This window comes from Gossypium hirsutum, chromosome D11 (genome assembly GCF_007990345.1).
Source record: "Gossypium hirsutum isolate 1008001.06 chromosome D11, Gossypium_hirsutum_v2.1, whole genome shotgun sequence".
Taxonomy (NCBI): Eukaryota; Viridiplantae; Streptophyta; class Magnoliopsida; order Malvales; family Malvaceae; genus Gossypium; species Gossypium hirsutum.
In genome coordinates this window covers 36,959,518-36,967,738 of record NC_053447.1, presented here as the reverse complement: position 1 = coordinate 36,967,738, position 8,221 = coordinate 36,959,518, and the positions used below count along the sequence as shown (strand labels likewise).

Sequence of the window (8,221 nt, the reverse complement as noted above, 5' to 3'; positions counted from 1 at the left end):
CGATTGTAGAACTAGGCCATTCCTATCTTGATGTTAATTTCCCACATAGTAAATAGATTCAGGATTGGATGGACATTCTTCGAATACGTGACCATTACCATAGTAAACACATGCGATGTTCTCAAATAGACTTGGTTGTTGACATGTCATGTTAGTGTTGCAACCATTAAAAGAAATATTCTTAAGCATGGAAGTAAAAGTAGATACCTGAGCTGCTAAAGATGTAAGAGCATCGACTTTATGATCTCCTGTTACTCTTCTCCCTATGGATGCTCGATAAGTAGGCCACTGGTAGTTTTTACTCGAAATTCTTTCAAGAATCTCATATGCTTCATTGCACGACTTTGAAATAAGAGCTCTGTTCCTTGAAGCGTCTACCACCATTCCTGTATAAGCGTTGAGACCATTGTAGAAAGCCTCCAGTTGAGCAATGAGGAATTCTATGATGGGAGCATTTTCATAATAACTTCTTAAATCTTTCTCATGCCTCATACAAAGACTCATCATCAGATTGCTAAAATTTAGTAATTTCTTTTCTGAGTTTAGCATTCTTAGTTGGTTGAAAATACTTCATCAGAAAACAGTCCGTCAGTTCGTGCCATGTGGAAATAGAACCGGGTGATAAGGAATTCAACCATGCTTATGCGCGATCTCGCAACGAATATGGAAAAGGCTTCAATAAGAGTGGCTTACTACCATAAATAAGCATAGGTGTAAATGAGGACATTCAATAGACATCCCACTGAATTGTCCAATTGTTTACAACATCTGGAACATCGCTAGTTTTAACTCAAACTGAGGATTTTCAATCTCAGGTCTTACAATCCCTGGATTGAGTTCACAGAACAAAGGCACAGTATATTCCCTAATTGCTCGATCTCTGTCATCAATAACAAGGATCAAATTTTGATTATTACAGGCTACGCCTTCTCTCAAATTTTGATTCATCTCTTTGATTTGTCTTTGGGCTAATTACTCCCTTCTTCTTTGCCTAAAAGTACATTTAATATCTGGGTTAAGAAAATAAACCTATAATTCGGTCTATGTTCATAAACCTTGAAAAATCATGAAAAATAAATAAGTTCAAATAATAATAATAAACCAAACTAAAAAATAAATATCTTCAAAAATTATAACAAATAAATTCCCTCACAACATCACCAAACACTTGTATAGTGCATGATTACGTGATGGAATGTCGTAATTATTTGCAAAAAATAGCAAGTAAAAGAGTTATCGTCTCCATAGGAACTATTTGGTAATTATTTGCAAGTCAATTTTTAATCAATTTGGTTAAACAAGATAAAGAAAAAGAATTTTGATGGAATGTCGCAATATAAATTAACGAATTAAATTAGTGTTCAAATACCCACAAAACAAAAGAACATACATTGCAAAAAATGATCACAACAGGAGATAACAAAAGGCATAGTATAACACAACATGAATAGCTTAAAATAAAATTGTATGCAATAGAAAATTCATTAAACTCATTTTAATTAAAACATAGGCTTCCCTCGAAGTTCTATTATGTTCCTAAGTTAATTAGCATATCCCTATGTCAAAAACTAACTTAAAAATCACCGTCTTGGGCGTTTACACAGTTTATGCATACAATAATTATCTTCCGAAATTGACATGATATGCATCATTTAGAGTGTATTCTTTTAATTATTTCCTCTTCCCAGATTAAACAATTAATTCAATAACTTACAAATCTTGGCCATACATTCACAAGTATAAATATGCTTTAAACCTAAATAATGAAATAATCATTTGCACAGAATATTCAACAAACAAATATCTACTGAACTCAAATCAAGATTCATATCTATTTTGAATAAAATAAATTAAGTCATGTCATATTAAACTGAAAATATAAATATGAGATGCAATCCTGTCTCCCGGCATAGAAAACTATAATTTAATAGAATTAGAAAGATAAGGAGTAGTCGAGGGGGCTATCCACGACCATTTCACAATACGAAGAGTAAACTGTTTAATGTAGGGGGCTATCGTCAGCTACTCCTTGCAAATTCCCATGGTGGCCTCCCTCCTCATATTTAGGTTAAAAATCACCTAAACACCTTCAAGTTGATCTCTTAGCTACTCTCATTTCGACACGTGATTGCCTTATTTTGTAGAATAAGTGTCTTGGAAGCTATGAGAAAGGAAAGAAACTCTTATTTTGTAGAATAAGATCTTGTGCTTATTTTCTTTTGTGCAATTTGGGTTATATCTTCTATATTTAGGAGTCTAAAAGGTTGGTTAAGTACTACTAATTTTAGCAATGGATAATTGCCAACTTGTTTTTTTGGTAAAATGGGTAGGTGAGGAATGGTTTTGGGCCTTCTATTTTGGTAGTACTAGGCCTCTTGGAATTCTTACTAGATCATTAGGACTTTCAAATCTATATGAGTGAACTATTAATCTGTCAACTTGTACCTGTCTAAGACCCAAATACAACAAAAAACCAACCATCCTTTTCCTTAGCCCAGCTAGTCCCAAAAAATAGCAAAATAACATGCATTTAACATAAATTCATAATATTAACACTTTCCTATAGAAATCAAGTATAAAACCATAGAAAGTGTTGTATGTGTACTCAAAATCAGCATAATTTATAAACAAAAGAGTGCTTAAAAATGTATATATTTTGGAGTATGCAATTTGTCCTTGCACAAAGTGAAACAAAGGAAAATTTTGCAGCCAAATAAAAGGGAGAAGAGGGGTTTTAAAGAGAGTTTAGAGTTAAGAGGGATTTAAAAATATGTTAAAAGGGTTTTGAGGTTAAAATTTTTGTATTTTTATGTTAAAGGTCGAGTAAAATAAGAGTTAAACCTAATGGGTTGCACGATAGGTCAGATCGGCCCTATGGAAATTAGCAACGATGTCGTGACATAGGGGTTCTATGTAGCGACACCCCTAGCCAAATACCATTGTCGCAACATCAAGGTCAATGTCTCGACACACCTTAAACTGAATTGCTGTGTCACAAAGGTGCTGTGTCACGACATCGGCTCTATTTCGGCTCTCATTTTTGCATTTCAAATTTTTTGGATTAAATTCTTGCTTAATTTAAATAAAATTAAACCTTAAACTACTTATGAGTTTATTAAAATATAATAATATGCAAAATTTTATCAGAATTTAAAATGATGTCAAGTATTGCTATCGAATTCGTCCGTTAGCTTCGTTAGTGTGCATGTAGATGCCCTTTTTGTTATTTTTTTGTCCATATTAGTCCAGCATCCATCATCCCACTCTGCTGTGCTTCATTTGTCTCATTCCTTAAAATTTCTCTTTCAACCTGCATTGATCATAGGAAATACCTTTCACAGATCAAAATTATTAGCCACACTTATAAGTATTGGTATCTTGGTGGTCTTGCATTTTTCTCATACCCTTGATTCTGTAAGAAATCATCTTTATATATTTCACTTTGTTCTTTTTTTTTACTCTATCTGTAGTAAACCTAGGGGAGTCTAAGAAAAGGTCCCCCAAGAAAATAGATATTTTAGAATATACCTTAAAATCTAGGATTATAAAATCATTGCGTACTGTAGGCTTACATTGTTCGATCAACACATCTTTAGACATCCCTGTTGATTGAGCTACAACTTTGTTGTGTGATTCTAGTAGGAAATGAGTACTTTTTAATTTCCCCTTCCCTAGTTTCTTATTTATCGGTAAGGTCAATCGATTAACAATAACTCCTAAGTCAATTGAAGCTTTATCAACATATGTGTTCCCTAGTTCTATTAACATCGTGAAACTCCTTGGGCTTTTAAATTTTTGGGGTGCCTGATTAAGGAATATCACTTTTCAAAATGTGTCAATGTTGAATAGATCCTCCTTTTCAAAATTCTTATGCTTTTCCACGATTTCTTTTTAAGCTTTGCAGACGTTGAAAATTTCTTTATTGGTTCCATAAGAGTTAGAATCTCACAAATTGATTGGAGTAGGTTTGAAAAACTTATACATCGTGTTACATTATGATATTGTTCATTCTCTAGTTGCGATAAGACTAATGTTGTTAGGAGAGAAAATTCAATACCTGGCCCATTGTTATTGTCTTCCCAAATTATGGTTGCTCGGCTACTCAAGATTTCACCTTCCTAAGATGTTGATGCGGTTAGGTTCTCCTTTTCATTTGTCCAAAACTCATCCTTAATTTTTCCCTAATTTTGATTGAACCCTTGGCAAGATGTCGAGACCTCTTCTCTTAGCTAACTCAATTCTAGCATTAGCAGTCTTTGATTTTCTTTAATTACTCATTCTTCATATACTCCCTCTTCATAAATTTCATCATCATAGTTTGCTTCACCATCAAACCACAATAATCAAATTCATCCATGATATTGCTAAATTGGTCTTAGTGACAAACTTTGCAAGACTCTTTCCTTTTTTTAGGGTTATGTATTGGGATCTCTTGAAGAAAAGAAAAGATGTTAGGAAATTAAAATAGAGAATAAATAAATACAAGAAATTAAAGATCATATTTATAATTTTTTTAAAAATCCTAATTATTCTATAAGGAAAAAAAAATTAAAACTAATTTAATATGTAACACCCCTTACCTGAGACCGTTGCCGGAGTTGGGCATGGGGTGTTACTCGACTTAACATATTAGTTCGGGGCATAAAAATTTTCTTTTAAAATTTATTTCACTGTTCACCATAATGTTGTGCACCTGCGTAGCAGTCACAAATTTAATTATAACTCGAGTTACGAAACTCAAAATTTAGATCCATAAATTTTCTTGACACTAGACTCATATATTATCTTACCATAAAATTTTTAGAACTTTTGGTTTAGCCAATTAGTACAGTTTGTTCGTTAAAGTCTCCCCTGTTTCACTGCCTGACAGTTCTGATCTTTATTCACTAAAAATCAATTTTCTCATCGTATGATTTTCATATGGTGTTATCACTTGTTTCTACAAAAAATAGACGCACTGAGGAATCTAGAAATTTAAATTATAACTCATAATTATTTCTGTACAATTTTTAATGATTTTATAAAGTCAGAACAGGGGACTCCAAAAACCATTCTGACCCTGTCTAACCAAAATTCAAATATCTCAGAATTTAAAATTCCTTTACTCACACCGTTATTTTTCTATGAAAATAGACTAGATAATCTTTAATTCTATATATCATTCACTCTCTAATTCATTTTATACTATCCTTGGTGATTTTTTAAAGTCACGTCACTGCTGCTATCTCAAAATTGTTTCATTGCAAATTTTTACTCTTTCATAATTTCTAGGTATAAACTATCACCTAGGCATTCATAATACCAAACATATTCTTACTTAGTCATTTTAATAGCCTTTTCTTCGTGTCTTGCACTTCAATTTCAGCTTTGCCCTTCTCTTTATCTTTTAAGAAATCTTCTTTCTTACTGTCTCTTTCAACCAGAATAACAAACTCTCTGATTTCTAAAACACCCACTGACAGTCGGATATCATTATTGAGCCCATCTTCAAATCTCTTCCACATATTGGCTTCGATGGACACAAATTCCTGAGCATATTTACTAAGTCTGAGAAATTCACATTCATACTCGGTCATAGTCATCTTACCTTGTTTTAACTCAAGAAACTCTTTTCTTTTTTGATCTATAAACCTCTGATTGATATACTTTTTATGGAACTCCTCCTGAAAGAAATCTCGAGTAATTCTCTCACTTAATACCACTGACACAAGAGTCTTCCACCAATGATAGGCCAAAGTCTGAGAAGTGAGACAACAAACTTCATGCATTCTTCAGGTGTACAGGATAATCCATCAAAAACTCTGATAGTATTCTCAAGCCAAAATTTAGCTTTCTCTGCATCATCATCTTTAGTAGCCTGAAACTTTTTAGCCCCTTGTTTTCTGATCTTATCAACTGGTGGTCTTTCTCTTATAACTATACCTACGGCTAGTGAAGCTACATGGGGAACCTGAGAATCATGAGGGGGTGGAGGTCTAACAGCCAGATTCGTACGAACGAACTCGGCAAACCAATCATTCATAGCTTGGAAGAAGGCTTCTCGAGCCCCTCCTCCCTGACTAACTGATACAGGCCTTTCGCTACTATCGGGGCATCGTCACTTCTACGGGAGTAGGTGCATTACTCTCTACATCACCTGCACCAGCTACTTCCGGATCCATAACTATAAAAGAAAACATTTTAAAATCGTCAGAAGTCATCACACTATCAAAATATAAGTATGACATGTATAGCTAGACTCTTATTCACACTGAATGTTCCGAGAACTGACTAAACCTACTCTGATACCAAAAAATGTAACACCCCTTACCTGAGACCATTGTCGGACTTGAGCATGAGGCGTAACTTGACTTAACTTATTAGTTCGGGGCATAAAAATTTGCTTTTAAAACTTATTTCACTGTTTACCATAATGCTATGCACCTGCGCAGCAGTCACTAATTTAATTATAACTCGAGTTGAAAAAATCAAAATTTAGATCTGTAAATTTTTCATGAAACAAGACTCATATATAATCTTACCATTAAATTTTTAGAATTTTTGGTTTATCCAATTAGTACAGTTTATTCATTAAAGTCTCCCCTATTTCAGTGTCTGACGGTTCTGAACTCTATTCACTAAAAATCAATTTTCTCATTGTATGATTTTCATATGGTGTTCTCACTTGTTTTTACTGAAAATAGACTCACTAAGAAATCTAGAAATATAAATTATAACTCATAATTATTTTTATACAATTTTTAATGATTTTATAAAGTCAGAAAAGGGGACTCTAAAAACCATTCTGACTCTATCTAACAAAAATTCAAATATCTCAGAATATAAAATTCCTTTACCCACACCATTATTTTTCTATGAAATTAGACTCGATAACCTTTAATTATATATATAATTTACTCTCTAATTCATTTTATACTATCCTTGGTGATTTTTCAAAGTCACGTCACTACTGCTGTCCCAAAACTGTTTCATTGCAAATTTTTACTCTTTCATAATTTCTAGGTATAAACTATCACCTAGGCATTCATAATACCAAACATATTCTTACTTAGCCATTTTAATAGCTAAACATTATCACATATTTACACATCATCCTTTAGCAATATCATAAGGACATACATTCAAAATGACTAAGTCCCTATACATGCCATAGCTCAAACATTGATCATCATAAAATACCGAGTTGTTGTTGTTGATAGTGTGAGCGCTCTCCGACGTCTTTAAGATTCCCGAATTTGCTTGTAATACTATAAAAGAAGGAAAATAAAGGAAGTAAGCATAAATCTTAGTAAGTTTACAAGCAAATAAATAACAACATTTAACACAAATAAATATACTCAAGTGTCATGATCTCTAATTTCCTCTTTACTTAATCTCTTACTCGTTCACTTGTCTACTTAGATAACTCATGATTATAACTTACTCTTCTCTTGCTGAAATTTTGGTTCTCAATTGATAACATAATATGTTCTTAACTCTTATAGCTCACCTGAATTTTCTATTTATGCTTTTACCTGAACTTTCATGGAACATAATTTATTTACTAGCCTCTTGAGCCACATTGGAATAATAAGGATACTTGGGTCTCTTTTCTGATAATAACATGCCAAAGCCATGTCCCAGACATGGTCTTACATGGGACGTTTCTTGTACTGCCAATGCCATATCCTAGATATGGTCTTACATGAGAGTTCTCATATCGGCGCCCACGCCATGTCTTAGACATGGTCTTACGGGGGACCTCCCATCTCGGTGCCAACGCCATGTCCCAGACATGGTCTTACATGGGACCTCTCATAATCTCAATAATGCCAATGTCATGTCTCAAACATGGTCTTACATGGGATCACTTTACCCAAATGTCATGACATTTGTATCCAATACATTCCTTATGTTTCACCGGGACTTTTTAACACTAATTCTCTATCATCTCATACTTGAGTCAACATTAAATAATTTCATAAAATAAATACATAATTTCTGGAAAATAGCATCATTAATAATAATTATTGAAATATTATATTTATTTACCATAAACTTACCTCGGTACAAAATATGGTCAAATCTATCAACTTAGTCTTCAACCTTTTTCTTTCCTCGGTCTAACCCCAAATTTCGTTCTTCTTGATCTATAATAGCAAATTTAGTTTATTTAATACTCACATTTATCAAAACAGCCCTCGACTCTAACTTTGGCAAAATTATGATTTTGCCCCTAAAC

At 33.1% G+C, this 8,221-nt stretch overlaps 1 non-coding gene across 1 annotated transcript; it reads left to right on the top strand.

Annotated features, from left to right (window-relative positions):
• Window positions 1-437: 437 nt before the first annotated feature.
• LOC121224031 (small nucleolar RNA R71) lies at window positions 438-544 on the top strand. Its single transcript, XR_005921495.1, has one exon. It is a non-coding gene; the product is annotated as a small nucleolar RNA R71 (small nucleolar RNA).
• Window positions 545-8,221: the final 7,677 nt, after the last annotated feature.